The sequence below is a fragment of the Mustela putorius genome, unplaced genomic scaffold (genome assembly GCF_011764305.1).
Source record: "Mustela putorius furo isolate JIRA1106 unplaced genomic scaffold, ASM1176430v1.1 tig00003853_pilon_pilon_pilon, whole genome shotgun sequence".
Taxonomy (NCBI): domain Eukaryota; kingdom Metazoa; phylum Chordata; class Mammalia; order Carnivora; family Mustelidae; genus Mustela; species Mustela putorius.
Window position 1 is genome coordinate 63,494,853 of NW_025422005.1, and position 23,121 is coordinate 63,517,973.

At 38.9% G+C, this 23,121-nt stretch overlaps 1 protein-coding gene and 1 pseudogene across 1 annotated transcript in view; both read left to right on the forward strand.

Annotated features, from left to right (window-relative positions):
- Nucleotides 1-23,121, forward strand: part of ST6GALNAC3 (ST6 N-acetylgalactosaminide alpha-2,6-sialyltransferase 3) — a 528,622-nt gene that overhangs the window by 435,122 nt on the left and 70,379 nt on the right. The window lies entirely within an intron of this gene.
- LOC123387350 lies at nt 1,533-2,166 on the forward strand (annotated as a pseudogene).

The following is a 23,121-nucleotide window of genomic DNA, read 5'->3' on the forward strand; positions in this document are numbered from 1 at the left end:
AAGTGTGATCATGAATTTAAAGGGCTTAGCTTTCTTGTTAGTACATAGTAAGTTCTCAATAAATGGAGGCTTCTATTGAATTATTACTATTACTAATTCATGCCCTAATTTAAGAAACTGCTTAACTGGCCTCGGGCAGAGGCTGGGATTGCTTTCTCATCCAGCTTCAGCTAGATGGCTATGAAATGATGAGTTTCCTTTTCAGATACTTGCACATCCTTGCCTCTCTCTCACCACTGATGCCTACTGTCTGTCATCAGTTAATGATTGGCCACTTAAGATAATCGTTTCCCTCAGAATCAAATGTGCTTACATTCGGTGGCACCCACTGTAGTGCACTTAATTTAGTCCAATAATATGCATCTCGTAGATAGGCCCTGTATAAGTGAGAGCCATGATGATAAGCTATGTCCTATTTGTTCATTTTGAAGAGACTCATTAGGGACAGTGGTCCTCAGTATTAATGAAATGATAGTCTAATTATAGAATTCCAGTTGCACATACAAGTGCTAGAATTAGAGCATTTGCCACCTAACAGGTAATGTCATTGTCTACAGCTTGCTGTTGTCCCCTTTTTGGATGCTTCCATCTTGGTCCAGATCTCATCTATCCTTGGGCCTCTTTTGGAATTCCTCCACCTTCTGAATCCTGGTAAAAGCCTAAGCTATAAACAGCTTGCTTTTGGGTGGAACAACTCATGCCTGAAAAGTTGATAATGATTTCAGAATTTCTTTTAATTGAGTTTTTAATTACAACACAGCAAATATCCCATTCATATGTAATTTTGACAAAGATGACAAGCAATTTCATATTCTTTGGAGATCATTTGACAAGTGTGGGAGCCTATAGTTAAATACCAGCTGCCTTGTTTTTGGACAGGAATACCTGACAACCACTTACTCAGGGAAGATCGGGAACTAGAGCATCTGGATCTCAATAAATTATTTGACAGAACAAGTGCTATAACACAAGCTGCTACTGGGAATGTATATCTGATTGGCTGGCTTAGAATCTCACTTTTCTAATTTATAATCCACATATTATGAATTGGGATACTGTATAGCCAATGGGCATATGGGCACGTTTTACCATAAATAATTTTTTTTAGATTATCAACACAACAGATAAAATATACAAATAAATTCTTCCAAAATGCAGAGCTTTAACTTGAGATGGGTACCATGATTCTTTTATTCTTTTTCTCCTTTGGCTTTTACTTAAGAGTTGTAAGAGCCCATGCTCAGAGTCACAGAGCTCCAGAAGTGCAATTAGACCAAAGAAACTGCTGCATCCCAAAGAGCGGAGAACCAGTCCAACAATTAGCTGGTCCCTACCAGCACCTCCCACAGGCTTTCAGAGGCCATTTGCACAGGCCATTATAATATCTGGAGGTCTCAGATGAGGCCATGGAGCAGTAATTCTAAGACTTTGGATTTTGGAGACCAGGAAAAAGAATTCTTACTTGGAGTTCTACTAAGGATAGTCACCTTTTTTATTTTGCCAAGTAATGATGTGCAAATTTTTTTTTCCTTTACTCGTTTGTTAATTTGTGAATATTAAGTATATACTGTCTGCATCTACTAAAGTATGCCCTGGGAATGCAATGAGAAACAAAGCTAGATAGAATCCATGCCCTCGTGCCTTATCATTGTGGTGGGGGAGAGAGTTATTAATCAATTATACTAATAGTTATAAAATTCACATTGAGATAAGGACTATGAAGGTTTTGTGAGAGCACATAACACATTAATTTTATATGGACAGAGAAGGGCAGGGAACTCTTCTTTAAAATTGTGCTTGGGGTTTTGGAGACATCTTTGAGCTCACCGAGTAGACACCATGAGCAAAGCGTACCCTCCTGAGTTGAAAATATTTATTGACAAGGAATTATCACTGAAATTAAATGGTGGCGGATATGTCCAAGGAATATTGCCGGGGTTTGATCCCCCTATGAGTCTTGTGATAGAGGAATGAGTGGAGATGGCAACTATGGGAACCAGAACTCTGTGGGATGGTGATAATATGAGGAAATAGTGTCATCATATTAGAAGCCTTGGTATGAGAATAAAATTATGAGTGTGTTCACTGGAAGAAATCAATTGCTTCTGAATATCCTCCCTCTATAGCATCTGCTTTACTACAATATAAAATTTGGGCCATGTGCATTTTCACATTGAACTTCTTTTGTTAAATAAATTTTTGTAATAGTAAAAAAAAAAATGAAATAAAATAAAATTGTCCTTGGATTCAGCCCATGGTAAGAATTTTTAACTTTATGCTAAGAGTTACCTGGATGTCACTGGACAAGAGAGAAGGAGGAGTGGCAAGAGTGAGATCACATGGAACAGAATGTCAGTGCTGTCAATATGATTAGTGTGACGGCCATGTGATGGTGAGTAGTTGGATTTGAAAAATATTTTGGAGCTAGAATTGCTGAGGCTCATTGATAAATGAGGGGATGAGGGAAGGAAGAGAGAGGTATTAAGGATGACTTCATATTCCTGCCTTGAGCAACTTGCCATTTCATATACCATTTACCAAGATAAAGGACCAAGAGAAGGACAGGCTGAAGCAGGAAGGGACAATCCAGGGTCCCTTTGGGGGGTTTCTTAAATTTAAGGTGCTTGTGAGACATCCAGTGCAGGCAAATACATGAATCAGAAGTTTAGAGGAGTATTTTGCTACTAGATACACATTTAGAAGTTATCAGCATATTGATGATGTTATGTCATGGGGTAGATAAGATTTCACAGAAATAAGCATTCTGGAACTTAGAACATTTTTGAGGCTTGATACAGAAGGGGAAATCTTTGGAGCATTTTTCTATGAAAGTGATGACATTTTGAGACCCAAAATAGGAAGAACATAATATCCGTTCTTTAAATTAAAGACATTTCATCACATGAACTCCTCTCTCCATTGGCCTTACCATTCATATTTTGCTGCAGAATATTGAGAACTTTGTCAAGGAGCACCGGTTGCAAACCACTACCCTGGAGTCTGTGTCAGAGCTTTGGGCAGGAAGGACCTCCTTTTGGTAGCAGGAGTTCTTTTTTTTTTTTTTTTAACCGAGAACAAAATTTTTATTTTTTTTTCTTTATTTTATTTTATTTTTTTATAAATTAATTTATTTATTTTCAGAAAAACAGTATTCATTATTTTTGCACCACACCCTTTTCTCCATGCGATCCGTGCCCTCCATAATACCCACCACCCGGTACCCCAACCTCCACCCCCCCGCCACTTCAAACCCCTTAGATTGTTTTTCGGAGTCCATAGTCTCTCATGGTTCACCTCCCCTTCCAATTTCTTCCAACTCCATTCTCCTTTCTAACACCCCCTGTCCTCCATGCTATTTGTTATGCTCCACAAATAAGTGAGACCATATGATAATTGACTCTCTCTGCTTGACTTATTTCACTCAGCATAATCTCTTCCAGTCCCGTCCATGTTGCTACAAAAGTTGGGTATTCGTCCTTTCTGATGGAGGCATAATACTTCATAGTGTATATGGACCACATCTTCCTTATCCATTCGTCCGTTGAAGGGCATCTTGGTTCTTTCTATAGTTTGGCGACTGTGGCCATTGCTACTATAAACATTGGGATACAGATGGCCCTTCTTTTCACAACATCTGTAGCAGGAGTTCTTATCCATCGCAGCTTCATTGACCTCTTGGACTCTTCACACTTAAGAACCCATCTGGGGTTTCTAAATTAAAGTAGCACAAAGAGTGAATAAGATCCTGTAGTAGGACATCAGTTCCCTCTTCTCCTGAAATGCAGTTCATTACCTCCTACACACTTGGTGACATTCCTAAGTCAGCGGGCTGCATTGGCAATTGGAGTGGGGTTATAGGAGTGCTCAGGGTCCGTCAGAAAGATATCTCCTGCTCCTGTCCATCAGAGCATTGGCCTCCATCACCGTTTTCTTTGCTAGTGGACCTAGTAAACATTTCTGAATGATCTGATCACAATGTTCCAGACAGCCGTGGTCAATCAGATTGAATGTGGAAGTTACTGTGATACTACTACTAACAATAATAACCATTATATCTTCATACTCGCAACGGTTATTGAGAATAACATTGTTAACCCTTTGTGTCATGCACCCTGTCATGCCCATACCTCATCCTATGTAAACCCTAACTACAGTTTAGAAGGTTGGCTCCATTTTACAGATCAAGATACTAAGACTGGAACATTGACTTCCCAGGTGTCCATGTCATTATTGTTTTTATACTGCATTGTAATCATATGCTGTGCTATTATCCACTATGGTGGAAACTCGCTGGGACTCTATACTTCTCCTGTTTGAAACCTAGCACCTAATGGTGCTTGGCACATTTAAGGGGCTGGTTAAATATTGAAGATCGTATATACTCCTTAGTGACAGAAGCCTTTCAAAGGGCGGTGATTGTGTCTTTCATGATTTAGAGTCTCTCACAGGCTCTAGCACAATTCTCCATAAATATCCGGAAGGTTGAATATGTGGGTTTTAAGTTGGCCGAAAAACTGGAAATGAAGAACGTTCGGAGGGAGCTGCTGGAGGGGGGATGACCACGGAGGGAGGATTAAGAAGATGTGCCGCCTAATGAGCTGTTGCTGCAACCGGGGGTCTGATTCTTATTTAAGCATTCTTATTCATGACCTGGGTGGAGAAAAGGAAGAAGCTGCGCGTTTTTGAAATTCACTAATAATTCCAATTTAGAAAGTATCGTGAGCAGCTCAGGCAACAGAAATAAAATGCAAACGACCTTTGAGACTTGAGGTATGTAGGCTGGGAATAATAACTTTGTGAGCATTTGAAAAAGGCAAGGCAGTGCATACACCTGGGGGAAGAGAGTCCAAACACAGAGCTGATCTCTGGGAAGCAGACGCCACAGCGCAGTGATGCCAAAGTAGGCCCAGGGGGCATAGTGGTCTGCAAATTAAATTCAGGCCAGCCAGGCAGTCTGGCAGGATGAAAGGGAAGGCCAGGTAGAGGCTGCCTGTGCAGAAGGGCACGGAAGAACAGTTCCTCTGTGGACACTTCGAGCCGAGCAGCACCTGGCACCACGCGCTCTGTCCCCACCACCTCATTACTGGGACAGCTCAGGCAGTTTGGAAGAAGTGCAGAGAATAGCAACAAGAATGAATGAATTCAAGGAAGGACGTGGGTGAAAGATTAAAAGAATTAGATGGGCTACAGTTTAGTTACAGAAAGCTAAAGGGAAGAGGAGGGAGAGGGTGGAAAATGAATAATAAATAACCAAGTCTACTCTAAAATAACCAAGTGGAAACGTGCAGAATACCCATCAAATTGAGACTTTTCAGAGGAAAATGGACATTTTCTTCCAAGCCATGGGCTTCTTGCCTCAACTGGCACTCTGCCTACCCAGGTGCTTAGTAAATACTGTCTTGTAAAATAACCTTCATTTGCCAAGAGTGTAGGATCCAGGAAATAGACCAATAGGAAGCACATTAGAAAGTCAGCCAACCCTTCCTTGCCTTAGTGCCCAGTGAGGACAGGATTAAAGGAACTAGATTTCTGTTGTGTTATTCAGGTCAGACTCTTTTTTCAACAATGACATTGCCTCTTCCCATTCAGATAAATACAGAACAAAATAGAAACCTCTGTAGCACAGGGAATGCCCAAGACACGGTTGGCTAGCCTTTGGTTAAATCCTATCATTGCAGTTTCCTTTATGTCAAGGGGACTAGAGAGATGCTAATTTTTTTCCTTTCAGCTGATAGAGGAGGTAGGTGGGGAGAGCTGTACCTCTGGACTACAGGCAGACTTGGTGGACTTCACTTCTGAAGGATCAAACACACAAAAATCCAAGTAGATGGGTTAGGGCATTGGTGGTTCAGTGGTAGAATTCTCGCCTGCCAAGTAGATGGGTTAGGGGTTAATTCTTTGTGTTATAAAAAGTCCCTGAGAACAGCAACTAGCCGGTGCTACGGAGTCTATTGTTTTCAGATCATTAACTCCACAGTTCTTAACCTGAGATAGTCAGATACCAGATTCCCAGCCAGTTGCAAAGCAGTCCCACACCCATTATTAAGCTCTAGCCTCAGTGGGCTCCGTGGGCTCCTCAAGCAAGCCAGCCCTCTGAAACATGCTGTTTCCATCTCTGTGGGGCTCGTCTACCCGCCCACTTCCCTGCTCCATTCTTGCTCTCTGCAGGGTTGGCTCCCTCTCCTTCCTCTCCTCTCTATTTAAATGTTGCCTCTTCTAGAAGCTCTCTGTTCAGAATGATTTTGCCTCCAAATAAGAGGAAATCTCCTTAATAACCAGCTGAAAAGAAGTTCAGTATGAACAGTCCAACACAACCATGGTTCAGCCGTGTTGTCAGGGACCCGGGAGGCCATATGCTGTGGGGGTAGAGCATCCCTGTGCTCTACCCCCACAGCATATGGCCTCCATCTTCATCATCTCACGATGTCTGTTCCACCCCCAGGATCACATCCTGCTACAGACAGAATAGCGTGGAGAGAGTTAAGCGGGGGTGAGGGGTGGGGAGGTTTTTTTCTAGTGAGGCTTTGCCTTTTTATTCAGAAAGGGCCACTCTCCCCAGAGACTCCTAACTATGTCTGATGGGTTAGGACTGTGCCACATGCAAGGGAATCTGGAAAATGAAGATTAGCTTCCCAGCCTCTATAGCAGAAGGCGGCAGGGGGTAGGGTGGTGTGGGTAACTTTCAGGTAGTCAGATCTCAGTGCCTGTCACAGTATCTGCCCCTTGCCCTGCCCAGTTATTCCATGCCATACTTCCCTACTTCTCTTCATGGCATTTATCATGGTTTGTAGAAGTACATTTGTAATCCCACAGGAGTGTGATATATATTCATTCCATGTCTGGCTCTTTTTCCACTATATCACTAGAACCTAGCTTTGTGCCTGACAAAGGAACTTAATAAATATCGCTTAATTCACGGGCTAGTTGGCTGCTAGAAGAGAAGAGAAGCTACCTCTGAAATCATCATAAAATCACAACCTCCCAGGAGAATAGGCTTCTGGTTATGGACATCTGATTTACATATAGTTCCTTTTTTTATTATTTATTAAAAATATTTCAAATGTAAGGAGGTATATATATGTATATGATATATTCATGCAATATGTGAAATAAAATAATGAACATTCCAATACCTACCACCCAGCACTATCAAATTCACAGATTTTGCCAGAGGCCTTTGAAGTCTATAAATACCATTGTTGAATTTCAAAACAAAACATCTCAAATATTGAATCCCTGTGTCCCTTTCCCTGTTTCCATGTTCCAGCCCCTGCCTCTCTACCTGGAAGCAACCATTGCCCTGAGTTTGGGTTTACGAGTCTAGTATGTGTTGTTATACTATGACTGTCTATACACATCCTTAAGCAATACAAAACAATAGGATATTGTGTTGCATGTTTTCAAGCTGCATATAAATACTGTATTTTGTATGAACACTATACACATTCTATAAATCCTAAAGTGTTATTCTCCAGTCTTTTTGATCTGTCTTATTATTAGCATTAATTTAGTTAACTAACTTAGCCATATTTTTGCATGTAGCTATGCAGTTTCATTGTGTGAATACACCATAATTCAGTTATCCATTTTTCTCTTGATAGACATTTGGATTTATCACTTACAGTGTTTTCCTCTTACAAATAATGATACCTACAAGTAATATTCTTCAACATATGTCCTTGTCAGCATATGAGTGTTTCTTAGTGTAAGGTACATACCTAGAAGTGAAATTACAGGGTTAAAGAGGTATATTTCTTCAATTTTCCTTGATTTTGCTGAAGTGTACTACAAAATGTTGTACCAGTTGATATTCTCACAAGCAGTAGATGAGAGAAATTGTTTCTGTACTTAACACTTGGTATCAGATTCTGATTTTTGTCAGTCTATTGATACAAAATGATATCAACATTGTTTTAATTTGTATTTCCCTGACAATGAGGAAGTTTGAGGGTCTTTCAATATGTGTGTTGGACAATCAGGTTTCCTTTTATTAAAATTGCCTAATTGTATCCATAGCCCTTTTTAGAAGTATGGGAATTGTGGGGGTTTTTTTTCTTATTGATTTGCAAAATTCTTTACATATTATAGATAGAAATCCCTCCTTGTTGGGGCATCTGGGTGGCTCAGTTGGTTAACCCTCTGCCTTCAGCTCAGGTCATGATCCCAGGGTCCTGGGATAGAGCCCCATATAGGGATCCCTGCTCAGCGGGGAGCCTGCTTCTCCCTCTCCTTCTGCCCTTGCTCCCACTCATGCTCACTCTCATATCTATCTGAAATAAATAAATAAAATCTTAAAAAGAAAAAAAAAAAGGAATCTTTCCTTGTTAACACACTTTGAAAATGTCTATGCCCAGACTGTTGTTTGACTACTTATATTGCTTGTAATATTGCTTTGTGAATAGGAGAGTTAAATTTTAATAGAGTAAAATTTATCAGCCTGTTATTGGGTTGTTTGGGCTTTTTATGTCTTATATAAGGAACTTTTGCTTCCTCCAAAATTTTAAAGATATCCTTTCACATTTTCTTATAAAAACCCTTAGGCTTTTACTTTCCATGATTAGTCCAGCTGGAATTATTTTCATATAATATAAAAGGATCTAGCTTCATTTTATTTTTTCCACATGAATAACTAGTAATCTCAGCAACATATTGCGTGTTAAATTTTTTGGGTCACTTACTGAGTTTCCGTATCAGAATGGTCACTTTCAACAGACATTTCTGCAAAGAAGACATCCAGATGGCGAACAGACACATGAAAAAGTGCTCCATATCACTCGGCATCAGGGAAATACAAATCAAAACCACAATGAGATATCACCTCACACCAGTCAGAATGGCTAAAATCAACAAGTCAGGAAATGACAGATGCTGGCGAGGATGCGGAGAAAGGGGAACCCTCCTACACTGTTGGTGGGAATGCAAGCTGGTGCAGCCACTCTGGAAAACAGCATGGAGGTTCCTCAAAATGTTGAAAATAGAACTGCCCTATGACCCAGCAATTGCACTATTGGGTATTTACCCTAAAGATACAAAGGTAGTGATCCAAAGGGGCACATGCACCCGAATGTTTATAGCAGCAATGTCCACAATAGCCAAACTATGGAAAGAACCTAGATGTCCATCAACAGATGAATGGATCAAGAAGATGTGGTATATATACACAATGGAATACTATGCAACCATCAAAAGAAATGAAATCCTGCCATTTGCAACAACGTGGATGGAACTAGAGCGTATCATGCTTAGCGAAATAAGTCAAGCAGAGAATGACAACTATCATATGATCTCCCTGATATGAGGAAGTGGTGATACAACATGGAGGCTTAAGTGGGTAGAAGAAGAATAAATGAAACAAGATGGGATTGGGAGGGAGACAAACCATAAGTGACTCTTAATCTCACAAAACAAACTGAGGGTTGCCGGGGGCAGGGGGTTTGGGAGAAGGGGGTGGGATTATGGACATTGGGGAGGGTATGTGATTTGGTGAGTGCTGTGAAGTGTGTAAACCTGGTGATTCACAGACCTGTACCCCTGGGGATAAAAATATATGTTTATCAGAATGGTCACTTTCTGAGTTCTGTAGTATGTTTCAGTAGTCTATTTTTCTATTCCTGTGTCAGTATGGAAGCCGTACTGCTTGGGTTTGAATCCTAACTCTGCTACTGCGTAGCCATCATGGTACCTTGAAAGAGATTCTTAGTCTCTTTGTACTCCAGTTTCCTTTTTATTTGTAAAATGGTAGCAATAATCTTATTAAACCGAATAGGTGAAATGCTTTCCCCTGGCATTTCAATGCTCAATAAAAGCAGCTATTGTTTTTATTTGTAGTATCACTATTATTACTACTAATTGGGATATTTGATAGAGCAGCCACCTCTCCCTTTTTCTTCTTCCTCAAAATGTTCTTAGTTATTGTTGACATTTCACTCTTTTAAAGGAATTTCAAGATTGGTTTATAATGTTTCATAAAAAAGCCTGTTGAAAAGGCAAATGACATTGCATTGCTACATGGATTAATTTGAATCTTCTTATCCATAAACCTGGTATACCTATTTGTCTGTTCAGTCCTTTTGTGTCAATCAGAAAGTAATTTTGTGATTTATTTCATAGAGATCAACATATATGTGTTAGATTTATTCTTAGTGGTATTTTAGTTCGGTATTATTTTGAATGAAGTACTTTTTTATATTATTATTCTTGAATGGCTTATTACTGCTGCATAGAAATCTTCTCATTGTTGTAGTGATACTGTATTTAGTCACCTTGCTGAACAATTACTAATTCTAATGGTCTATACATTCTCGTGGATTATTATGCAAACCAGCTGACCATTTATACAGAAAAACAGTGTCGTTTCTATCTTTCCGATATGTACCTCATTTAATTTTTCTTCTTTTATTGAGTTGACTGAGAACTTCTAACAGCATTAAAGAAGAGTAGTGACAGCAGGCTTCCTTGTCTAATTCTCACTGTGATGGTGACATTGTTAAATTTCATTGTTAAGTTTGATCCCTGCTGTAGATTTTTGATAAATAATAATTATCAAGTGTTAGAAAGTTCCCACTTTCTTCTAATTTCCTAAGAGTTTAAACTTAAGTAAATGTTAAATTTCACTGGTTTTTTTTTTTTTGCATCTTTCAAGCGTATCAAGGATTGTTTGTTCTTTAATTTGTTAATTATTAATATTGTATAATGCATTCATAGATTTTCTAATACTGAAACATCTTTCGTTCCTAAGATAATCTGCATTGGTTTCTGGAGTGTTCCAAGGAAGCACCTGGGTCTTTTGCTAAAGGACAAGAGACCTTAAAGGTTTTTGAGCAATTACTATTTCATTTTGACTTCACACCAGTTTTTTTGTTAGCTTTTTAATGTTTGGCTCATAATTTCTTTATTTCTTTGAATTTTTTTGGAATTTCTACATTTTTAAAAATGAGATATGAAAAAGTTGTATAATAGTAGCAAAATAAATGCACAGTGAGAGAGGAGGGTGGAAGTGTTAGCTCTGGTTATTCTGGACCATGAAATGAAGGGATAGAAGAACTTCCTGTCAGCAGAATTTCTTGGGTAATTTGGTCCAGTGCCATAATTACTTATTTACTTAGTAGGTGAATCATGCTGGCCATTTGTCTAGAAATCTGGTGACACCCGTATCTAGTCTTTCAGGAAACAAATCCTTAATTGCTCCAGGTAGCTGGGTACTGTTTGTGAAGTAGGAAGGCTTGTCTCCCTAAAGGCTTCCGAAAGGCTATCCTGGTGACTGATGACTGAAGACAACTGGTGATGGAGGAAGAATCTGTTCTCATTCTCTTAGAACCACCTTTGTTTTTTCCCTGTTTTTATACATCTTTGGTAATTGTGTTGTTTTTGAGTCTTATATACATGTAAAACCTTTTGCAGTTCTAATACTCAGCAAAGAAACCATGTTCTACTCAATAATTAGAGCTTTCACACTAAAAAATTATTTCAGTGTAATTGCTCTTGGTGGTAAAATGCCAGGTCACTGTATAAATACGGTTTTGATGGTTGTTGAGCAGTCCTCTTTCAGAATATCTGTCCTAATTACATGCACATATTCATACAATTACTGTCTTACCAAAAGAAGTATGTACAAATAGTAACGATAATGTGATGTCCCAGTCTGTTGGCTTTAAAAAGGATTTCAGAAATTGATTAAAACATTTAATGTTGGCTTCTACCTCAAGGACTTGTGAAGCAAATACTTTATTCCAGCTGGAAATGTGTTACAAAGGGAATATTCTTTTCTCCTTCCCTTTTCATTCTATAGAACATTGGAAGAACGATACCAAACTCCTGGGAATTATCTCCTTGATTAACTGTGAAGTAATAAACATAGGAAAGCAGCAACAATTCATGCTGCTGGGTACTAAATCTCCACCTTTATGGCCTGCATTTGGCAACTGTCTCCATTTTTGACAGATAAAGTACATCTGTGAATTTTAAGCTTCTCAGGTTACAGTTAAGATATGTAATTAGATTTCAAGATATACATCTTACCCAAAACTTCTGCTACAGGGGGGAAAAGCTAATTAAGCGAGGTTTACTCAGCTTTAAAACAAAACTTCAACTTGAAAATGGATGGGAGAACTCCACTAGTCAGAACACTCCCCATGGGACCTGTTACTGTTTAATGAGATGGTGTGTTCTGGGACACAGGCTTTTCTTTTTCTGAAGGCTAGAGGCAGGAAGTTTACTTGGTTAATAAAGTGAGTTCCTTTAAACATATATTTGATGGATAGATGGATGGAAATTAGTGTTTTGAACAATTTGTTGCATATAGTTTTCTGAGCATTTGCACTCATTGGATGAAAGCTGAGAAACCGTATTAACTCAAACAGGCTGATGAAGAGGTACTTCAATGCTTGAAGCAAAAATATATTTCAACTATGTAAGAGTGGGCTGCTAAGGACTAATTCTAGGCTAGAAATACTTGTGATAATCATAAGAACTACAGTTATAAAAGTAGTATTTCTTGAGCAGATACATATGTAAGCACTTCCTAGACATAAAGCATTAACTTATTTGTACTCATGAAAACTATACAGAATAGGTATTCTCTTATTTTATAGTTAGAAAGGGAGGTTCAGAAAAGTTGAGTGATTTGCCCAAGGTTATGTAAGTGTCTCCCTTGACAGGTTAAATTCTCTCTTCTGTGAAATGAAACAGACTACTTGATTGTTGCCTTTTATAAAATAGCCTTAATACCCTAAAAAATAAAACTTCCTTGAATCATAAAAGAAGAGATTTCACGAAAACACCAGAAATATCGGCTCATTAGGGTGAGCATATATTTTATTGTTAACAGACTCGGGAAATTCATGTGGGATGAAGTTACTATGTATCTTCAAAAGATAGTCATCTTTTTTTTTTTTTTAAAGAAGATAGTAATCTAATCAGGCAGATAAAACAAATGCATTAGGAATTACTTGAAATAATTAAAAAACAAAATGTCAACAAATGCAAGGTAGGCAGGTACTTAGAATTGAGTTCTACTTCCTCTGGACTTCATTTGTATCAGTGGTAAAAAGATGGGGTTGGGGTGGCAACTGCTTCCCTTCAAGGTTTCTTCCTGCTCCCAGACAAAGGTTGGAGAGCCAAATGAGTACATATGAACCAATCAGTTTGGAGCACACAGCAAGTAGCAACTACCAAAGCAAAGTGGGAGCCAGTCATTCAAGGTCTTCTGGCAATAAGATTTGAACCAGATCCAAAGAGGGTGAGAGATTGATTAGTCAGAGGGGCTGGGGGATATTCAGATTTGGGGATAAAGGTAGAGTGAGGATATTGATCAGCTGGAGAGTGAGAAAATAGCAAGTGTAAAAAAGGGCGCAGGAGTGACAAATTGAATAAATTGTTCTAAAGTAGATCAGGAAAATTAAAGGAAAAGTTTGATAACGCACATTAGGATGACCAGCGATCACTTTTTTTTAAGGCCCTGTGTGCCAGAGCAACTAAATCTGAAACTCTGGGAATAGGACACTGTTTTTATAAATAGTTTTATTGAGATATATAATTCACATACCACATATTTCACTCATTTAAAGTTTACAGTTCAGTGCTTTTTAGTAGAGTTGTACAGTCATCAACACAATCAATTTTCAAACAATTCTTATCACCCCCACCCAAATTTACCCACTAATAGTCACATCCCAATATCCATAATCTACCTCCCAGCTCTAGGCATCCACTAATCCACAAAATAGATTTGCCTATTCTGAATATTTCATATAAATGGAATCATATAATGGGTGACCTTTTTGACTGGCTTATTTCAGCTAGCAGAGTGTTTTGGGGGTTCATCAGTGATCTAGAATGTATCAGCACTTCATTATTTTTTATAATGGAAAAATACTCCATTATATGAATATATACCTATACAATTTATCTATTCATTTACCAATTAATGAACATTTATATTGTTTCCACCTTTTGGTTATTATGAATAATTGTACTGTGAACACTCATGTACAAATTTTGGGTGACTGTTCATCTCATTTCTCTTGGTTGCATACCTAGAAGTGGAATTGGTGGGTCACATGCTAACTCTATGTTTAACATGTTGAGGAAAGACCAGATTGTCTTTCAGAGCAGCTATGCCATTTTCTATCACTAGCAGTGATGTATGAGAGTCTCAGTTTCTCCATTTTTGTCAAGACTTGTTATTGTCTTATCTTTTTGGTATTTGTCATCCTAGTGGATATGAAGTGGAATCTCATTTGGGTTTGATTTGCAGTCCTCTGATACTTAATGATGTTGAACATCTTTTCATGTGCTTATTTTCCAGTTGTCAGTCTTCTTGGGAAAAACTCTATTCAAATCTTTTGCCATTTTTTAATTGGTTGTCTTTTTGTTATTGGGTTTGATAATTCTTTATACATTCTAGAAACAAGTCCCTTGTTAGATATATAATTTGCAAATATTTTCTCTCATTTTTCTAAGGGTTCCCTTTTCACTTTCTTGACAGTTTTCTTTGAAGCACCAAAGGTTTTAATTTTGATGAAGTCCAATTTACACATTATTTCTTTTGTCATTTGAGATTTTGATGTCATAGCTAAGAAGAATTTGCCTAAGCCAAAGGCAAGAATATTTACTCCTTTATTTTCTTTTAAGAGTTTTATAGTTTTAACTCTTGTTCTTTGACCTATAATCCATTTTAGCTAATATCTGTGTGTGGTGTGAAGAGAGGGTAAAATTCAATTATTTTTCACATGGATATACCATGGTCCAGCACTGTTTTTGGAAAAAAACTATTTCTCCCCTCTACAAATTGTCTTGGCCCTATTGTCAAAAATCAATCGATCATAGATGCATGAAGTAAATTTTGAAATCAAAAAGTGTGAGCCCTCCAATTCTTTTCCTCCTTTTTAGAACTGTTTGGTCTACTTTGGATCCCTTGAATTGCTATATAAATTTTGTGATTATCTTGTAAATGGGACATAACCTTTTCCAAACTACCCAGGTGATTCTAATGTATAGTCAGGGTTGCAAACCACTGATATATGTCTGAGAACCACAAATAATACTTACTGATCTACTACTATGCATCTAGCTCTCCACTGGGTGACTTACATTTTTTTCTTGCATCATTTGATCCCTTCAGTAACCTTATGGGACAGACACTATTATCTCTATTTACCGGTAATAAATTGGAGCCTAAGAAAGATAAAATCTTTTTTTTTTGAGATTTTTTTAAAAATTTATTTATTTAAGATAGAGTGAGAACAAGAGAGAGAGAGAACATGAGTGGTGGGAGGCAGGAGGAGAGGGGAAAGGAGAAGCAGGCTCCCCACTGAGCAGGGAGCCTGACACAGGGCTTGATCCCAGGACCATGACCTGAGCCGAAGGTAGATGCTTGACTAACTGAGCCACCCATGTGCCCCGAAGAAAGGTAAAATCTTGTCCATAGATAGTTGGTAGTGATGTTGAGATTTAACTTTGTTTTTGCATTAATTATTCTAATTCTTAAACACTATGGCATTTGTATCACTCTCATAACATTCGTATTAGAAACACAGTAAATCAAGTTTATTTGATGTACCTGAATCATGAAGGTATACAGGAGGAACATGAAAAAAGATGAAGCTTCTTAGGTAGGAGGAGCCATACATGGTGTTTGCCAGATGGCAGACAGTGACAAATATTTCATGTTCCACAACGGCATTTAAAAGAGGGGCAATCTACCTAGTTTTTAGTAAAGTTAAATTTACTTAAAATACTTGACTTCTGAAATTATTTTCTTTACTGACATGTGCATCTATGTAAAACATATTCTTGTTAAATTATGTAGATAGTATAAAAATTATTTGTTTTACCTTTTGCTCTCCTGAATGATAATAGAAAGTTTGAAACCCTACATAAGTCTCCCAAAATTGTTTATTTTATTTTGCTGGTTGAGGAAGCCCAAGTCTGGAAACCACCACTCATATGCAATAGTGAGCTACTGAGGAAATTTGAGTGAAGTGAAATGAAACCTTGAGACGAACATGAGAGCGCCCTATCAACAAATGGTGTTAGGGCAGCTGCATATCCACGTACAGAATAATGTTAGACTCCTATCTCACATAATATACAAAAATTAACAAAATGGATCACAGACTTAAAGGTAGGAAATAAAACGTTAAAACCCCTGAAAGAAAACACAGGAGTGAATTTTCATGATCTTGGATTAGACAATGGTTTCTTACATTCAACACTATAAGCATAAGCAACAACAAAATAGAGAAACTGGACTGCACTAAAATTAAAACCTTTTGCAGTTGAAAGGAAACTATCAAGAAAATGAAAAAAGATAACCCACAGAAAATATTTGCAAGTCATATACCTGATAAGAGATTTGTATCTAGAACATATAAAGAATTATTATTACAACTCAACAACAAGAAGACAAAATCCCAATTAAAAATGATTTTAATAGACAAAGAACTTGAATAGATATTTCTCCAAAAATATGCAACTAGCCACGGAGCACATGAAAAGACGTTCAGCATCATTAGGTATCAGAGAAATCAAAACCACAGTGAGCGTCCACTTGATGAGTACTAGGATGGCTGTTATCTAAAAGATAGACAATATTGAGTATTGACAAAGATGGAGAAACTGATGGGTGCAGTTTCTTTGGGGCTGACAAAAACAGTCTAGAAAAGTAGATTATGGTAATGATACACACAGCTCAGTGGATATACTAAAAAACACTGAACTCCGTACTTTAAAGGAATGAATAATATGGTATGTGAGTTCCTACAAAACGATTAAAAAGGAAGAAAAGATGATTAAGTGTCAATGTGGAAGACGGGATGTTAGACTGACACCGTAGATAAGGAAGTAAGCCAAGATAGTGTTGATATAATCCAAGGAAGGGATAAGCTGGGTTTGAATTAACATAGAGGAAATGGGAATAACACTGCGGCGGCAGGTGTTAGATCAGAAGGTACCTAGGCAAACCACCTCAACATCATCCTTGATGGGTGGTAACCACCAGTTTATTTAAAAACACCCAGGGATGCCTGGGTGGCTTAGCTGGTTAAGCATCTGATCCTTGATTGTGGCTCACGTCTCAGGGTTGTGAGATCAAGCCCTGGGTCAGGCTCCATGCTGGGTGTGGAGCCTGCTTAAGATTCTCTGTCTCTCCAAATCATAAGAGACTCTTAATCTCACAAAACAAACTGAGGGGGGGGGCCAGGGGTAGGAGGGTAGGGAGAGGGGGGTGGGGTTATGGACATTGGGGAGGGTATGTGCTATGGTGAGTGCTGTGAAGTGTGTAAACCTGGCGATTCACAGACCTGTACCCCTGGGGCTAATAATACATTATATGCTTATAAAAAAAATTTTTTTAATTATTTTAAAAATAAAAAAAAAGATTCTCTATCTCTCCCTTCCTCATTCCCTCTAAAAAAATAAATAAAAATAAAATATAAATAAAAAAATAAAGGCACCCAGAACTGAGGCCTCTGTCCAGCAGTTCCTCTCCTCCAACTGGCATAGCTGGAAAATAATTTTAATTAATTTTATTGTCTAGTGGCAAAATGTGCTTGTCTGTAGCATTTGCCCTTTGTTTGAGGTCTGCCTTGTAAAAATTGGCATGTTGCCTTAACTCTTGAAAATTTTGTTTGTTTAGTAAATGATTAGGATCTGTTGTGGATTCTAGAATATATAAATGTCTGTACAAGAAAGGTCAGAGAGGCTAATTCTCAAATTAGAAATCTATAGTCGAAAGACTAAGCTGTTAAGCAGATGTGCAGAGGAAGGGATCAAACCCCCATGTGGCATTGGACCAGCTCTCACACCAGGAGTCCATCTGGGCTGTGCAGAAAAGGCACAGCAGCACCAGCGCGACGTGGAGACTTCCTGAGGGCATCTCTTTGGAATACTGAGAAGGTCCTATCGATACTCCTGACATTCAGCTTAATCAAGATCGCACTCTTTGGCCACCTGACAATTGTTTACATTACACAGACAGAATTTTTCTCTTAAGATTCCATTAAATATTTAGCACCACTAAAGAAAAATACAACCAGCCACACGGCTGTATCAGGATGGGAAATCAATCAGTTTTCAATCTTGTTTGGCAGCCCCCTTCACTAAACCAGGCGGGCAGGAGTCCCATGGAAAGGGAGGAAGGGCTGTTAGGCCTTCAGCCAGAGATGAAATCAAATCTTTGTTGGTCCATCTACTTTAAAACCTGCAGCCCTTTCTGTATGCTGGCAAAGGGACACACTTGGAGAGGCAGAAGCCTGGCATCGTTTTTGTCTGGAGAATCAGAGATATCTGAGAAGTCATGCTGATTGTTTCCAGCACCTTCTTTAAAATGTTGCCCTTTTCACCCATACATAGTTTTCTCCAGTATTCCCCAAAGGAAGATAGTGCTTGGGGTTTCGGAGTCTCGACAACAACCTGATGACAAAGTCAGGCATATTTAGTAACCAATTTAACTTTCATACGCACAAGCGGTAGAAGTAATAGCAATAATAACAATAATTAAAACATTTTGCATTTATTTAGCATGGTACAGTTACAAATCACTTCACATATATTATCTTATCTAATTTACCCAGTGGAGAAAACTGTACTATTTAACTGTTCAATATATGTTTAATTTGATTGTATTATGAAAAAATAGGAAGCAAGAAGTTTTTCTCCATAGGAAAATAAAGGCCATAGAAGAGTTCTTAGCCCAGCTTCCATGGGAATGCTCAGCAGTGTTCTTTCTTCCTCCTGCCCCTCCAAAGATATTTTGACTAATAGTAAATGTTCCTAATACCTTCACCAGGAGCAGAGAGTAGCAACAATTTCTCCCATTTTGTCAAGGAGGATCCATTGAGCATCCCAAGTCCACAGAGGAGTAAACAAGAGCATATGATGAACTTGACCACATTTCTCTGATAAAGAGAGTCATAGCAAAGAAGTATGTTATCCACTTCTCGTCTGCTGGTTTGCCTCTCACCAGACCATAGACTTAATCTTGCAGTGTAGGTTTTTGCAGAAAACAGGACAACCTACCAGGATGAGCCAGAGATTTAACACGAAGCTAATGAAGCTTGAGCACCAGGGCCCTTGACTTGCATGGTACCCTTTTGGAGGTAAAGAGATCACAGGAGGAGGAACTAAATCTTCAGGTCTCCAGTAACTTGTGATTTACCTTTTCCTTCTAAAAATTTATTTTCTTACCTAATTTGTATTTGTAATTTTATTTTTTCTTCAAGGCCCTCACTCCTCCCAATCATGTAGGTTTTAGGTCTCATGTCACTTGGATCTACCCTTGAAAGGACTTGATTCAAAATAATACCACAGCAGGGGCGCCTGTCAGACTCATTCAGTAGAGCATACAGCTCCTGATCTCAGGATTATAAGTTCGAGCCCCATGTTGGTGTAGAGATTACTTAAAAATAGAATCTTTAAAATTAATACTACTACTACTAATAAGAATAAGAATAAGAATAAGAATAATACCATAGCAAATGGCTTCAACCATCATGGCAAGGCTGGATTTGGATTAAATACCAAACTATTGATAGATCCACTAGTGATACAAAAGTGGTGAGATCAAACAGTAACACACCAAATTCAAATATGCAATGTAAATGGTGAATCTTTTTTTTTTTTTTAATCCTGCATCTTTATTTTTCTGAAACTGATCTACTCTTCAGGCTCCTCATCTTCCACCTGGGTAGTAGGGAAAATTCAATTTGGTAGTTTTTTTTTTTTCCTCTCTCTTGTTCCCCGCCCCCCTCAAAATACTCGTTTCCAGGTAAAAGCTTGAACTTTTTAGAATTTTCTACCTCCCCATTCTGTTCCCCCAAATGGTGTCTGGGTATAGGGAGTAGGGGTGGCAGGTGTCCCTTGGTGTTGGTATCTAAGTGCAGAGGGCCCCTCTGATCTCATTCATGATGACTGTGGGTTTTTTTTTCTGGCTCTCACTGGGTAGACTTTATAGGGATTTGCCATGCTTGGAACAAAACGACTTCAGCTGGGGGCATGCCCCCTTAACACACATGCCATCCTCCTCTCGCTCTCTTCCAGAGTGCAGGAGGAAGCTTGAGTTGAGTAAGATTCTGTATAGCTAAACACAGGCCATTTCTCTCTGTGGGGCCACCCCTGAAGTCTCCTCCCAGAGCACAAACACACTACCTCCTCCGTATCAAGAGACATCAGGACACATATCTTCCCATTGGCTTCCCCTCCCTCTCTCCCTGTTTCTTCCCACAAAGGAAGTTCTCAGAGAAAGAGGAAACTCCTCCACCCCCATGTCCCATTTTTCTCTTCCTTTCTCGAATGGGCTGCTTCTAAGTCATCTCCTTCCTCCTGGAACAATAAACCTCACAGCTCATCTACAGTAATGGAAAAATGTCCTCTCTATGTTATAGAAAAAGCACAACTATGCCTGATTTGTGCTTCAGGCCGGGTTCTTGATGTGTTAATTGAGGCTAACAGATTTTAGAAAATCCTTTTCATTTTCAACTGATCCAGTTGTTCAAAACGATTGTCTTGCTGCCTGTGCCAAAGATCTGGATATCCAAAGCCATGTATCAACTCTCCCTTTACCTTTGCAATCCTAGCCTAATAATCCTAATCCTCCCTGGGGCAAATGGATGCCTCTGGAACACTATGGGGATGTGCATGAAAGGCTGCAGAAAGAAAAAGCATGTTAACATAATTCAAAATTATTACTTCGACCACAAGACTATTAAGAGGTCTTTTTTCAAATTTTCTTTGTAAGTATTTCTATTTTGAGGAGTGCTGTATTTTTGTTTTATTTCAGTTACTGGTCTAAGTGACAGTTTGCTACTCTGATATACTTAGAAACTAGTCAGGTAAGTGCATATTTAAATTTGGTTAACAAATACCACTACTCAAATTCTTTGAGTAGTAGATGTTAGGTAATAGTGAATGGCAGGTGCCATCTGGAACCTTGGAGGTCAAATTCCAACCAGCAAGGGTTTTCCAGATTCCACTCACAAGTAGTGACCTACTATATACACGTGGCTGTCCATCTATATATACCTCAGACGTGGCTTGAGTAACAACTAGAAGGTAAAGAGCAATTCATACTTAAGACATCCCAACAATAGAAGGACTGTGGCAAGAACTCCCAAACAAGTCTTCCTACATCTACCCTCTCTCCCTCTATCTTTTCTACACAAAACCCAGAATGTTTCTTATAAACCTAAATTACCCTCCAGTGGTTTCTCATTACTCAGAGTAAAAGTTCATGTTCTTTGCAATGTCACAGCAGGTCCTCCATGTCCTACCTCCGGCCTCCTCTCTTCCCATTCCAGCCACCCTTGCCTCCCTGCTGTGCCTCCAACCCTTGGGCACACTCCCGCTGCAGGACCTTTCCAAGTACTGGAGCATTCTTACCTGGGATACCCTGTGGCTCTTCCCCTCATTTCCTTCACACCCTGCTGAAATGTCACCCCATCCCAAAAGTTCTGTTGGACCCTGCTGAATGAAGTCCTCTCCCTGCCTTACACACCACTACCTGCCTCTGCCCCTGTTTGATTCTGCTTCCTAGCACCTACTCTGGTGGTCAGAATTCATTTTTCATCTCTCCACTGGAAAGTATACTACATGAGATGGGATCAGCTTTATTTCTTGCTGAAATCTTAGCACCGAGAGGAGTCCCAGGCACAAAGTAGCCTCTCAGTTACAGTGACCCACTGATCCCAGGTCACTTAAGAACTTCTCAGTTTTAGCAGAAATTTTTACATGCTTGGAACCCACTCTGCCCCAGGACACCTGACTGTTGGTGACCCCACTCTCAATAAATAGCTGGTGGTGAAAGAAAGGGAAAAAAAGAATAAAGACAGGGAAGGAGGGAGGGAGAGGGAGAAAGGGAGAGAGAGAGAAAGGATCTGAAGATTTCCCTATTATATATGTGGAAAGCAGAAGAGATATTTTTGTACTGTTTTCAGGGGATGCCTGGATCAAATTAAATATGTTTTTTAAAGCAGTGAGACCCTCTTATTCTTGGTTTTGATGTTTCGCAGTACCATAACACATCTGATTGGAATTTCAATTTCAGGTTTAATATACTATGCAAGCTGGTGTAGGCTCTATAATTATGCATATTCATGGGAGCAATCATGCCCTTACTTTTGAGATGACTGGCAAAGTAAGGTACTAACAAGAGAACAATAATCAAAGAAACAGGGGGAGCACCGATTGTTATTTACTTCCAACATTTTACTAGAAAAACTGAAGCAAAATGAAAGACTTTCCAGTGATGTACTAAAACCAACAAAACAGTGTTACAAAATGTCATTTTTTCCCTTTCCCTTTACACAATAAAACATTGTAAAGCTGCACCACTGGTCAGTCTCTCCACCAGATGCAATAATATCCAAATGCGAAGGTACTTAATAATATTGCAGTTTTAATTTTTAATTTCTTTGATATTTCAAAGATGTCCTTTGAATCACCCAGATCAAATCCAACTGGTGCTATCTCTTGTGGATCCTTACGTCATAGTCCCAAGGACCACTGTTCTCTTCCAGGTGCATTTCAGTTATTTACCTGGATACTTCAGTCTGTCTGGGCTGGGCGTGTCCATTTGTAACCAGTCGTGGAATGTAAAAAAGGAAGATCTGCCTTCCTAAGCTTGCAATTGTCAGTTGTGTATCAGGACCAGACTCTCTGTTGAGTATCTGTTTCATTTGGTCTAATAAGCAAATAATTACATACCTAGGTGGTTGTATCTGTTTGATTGAAATAAGGTTATTGCTGCCTTGTGGTCTTGCGGCAATGAGAGAAGAGGCTTCAGAAATCAAGGCAACAAAGAAAACACTTTAAACTCAAGACTTACTATTCTATATCCCCAGGGCATGGCAGAATGCCCAACTCACTTACTGTGGGCCTTGGGAGGTTGCTTATCTATTATGTCATTCCATCCTGTAAGCCACCCTGTGAAGCAGGTGTTATCACACCTTGCCTGTAAAGCTCAGAGAGGTTCAGCAGCTTGCCTGAGATCAGATGACAGGTACACAGGAGAGGCATGCTTCGAGCCTTGCCCTTCCAACCGTAGTCTGGTCATCATTCCAGGACTCCTGTGCATTTCCTCCAGTAATTGAACTGATTTATGGAAACCATTTCCCGTTGTTTTACCGT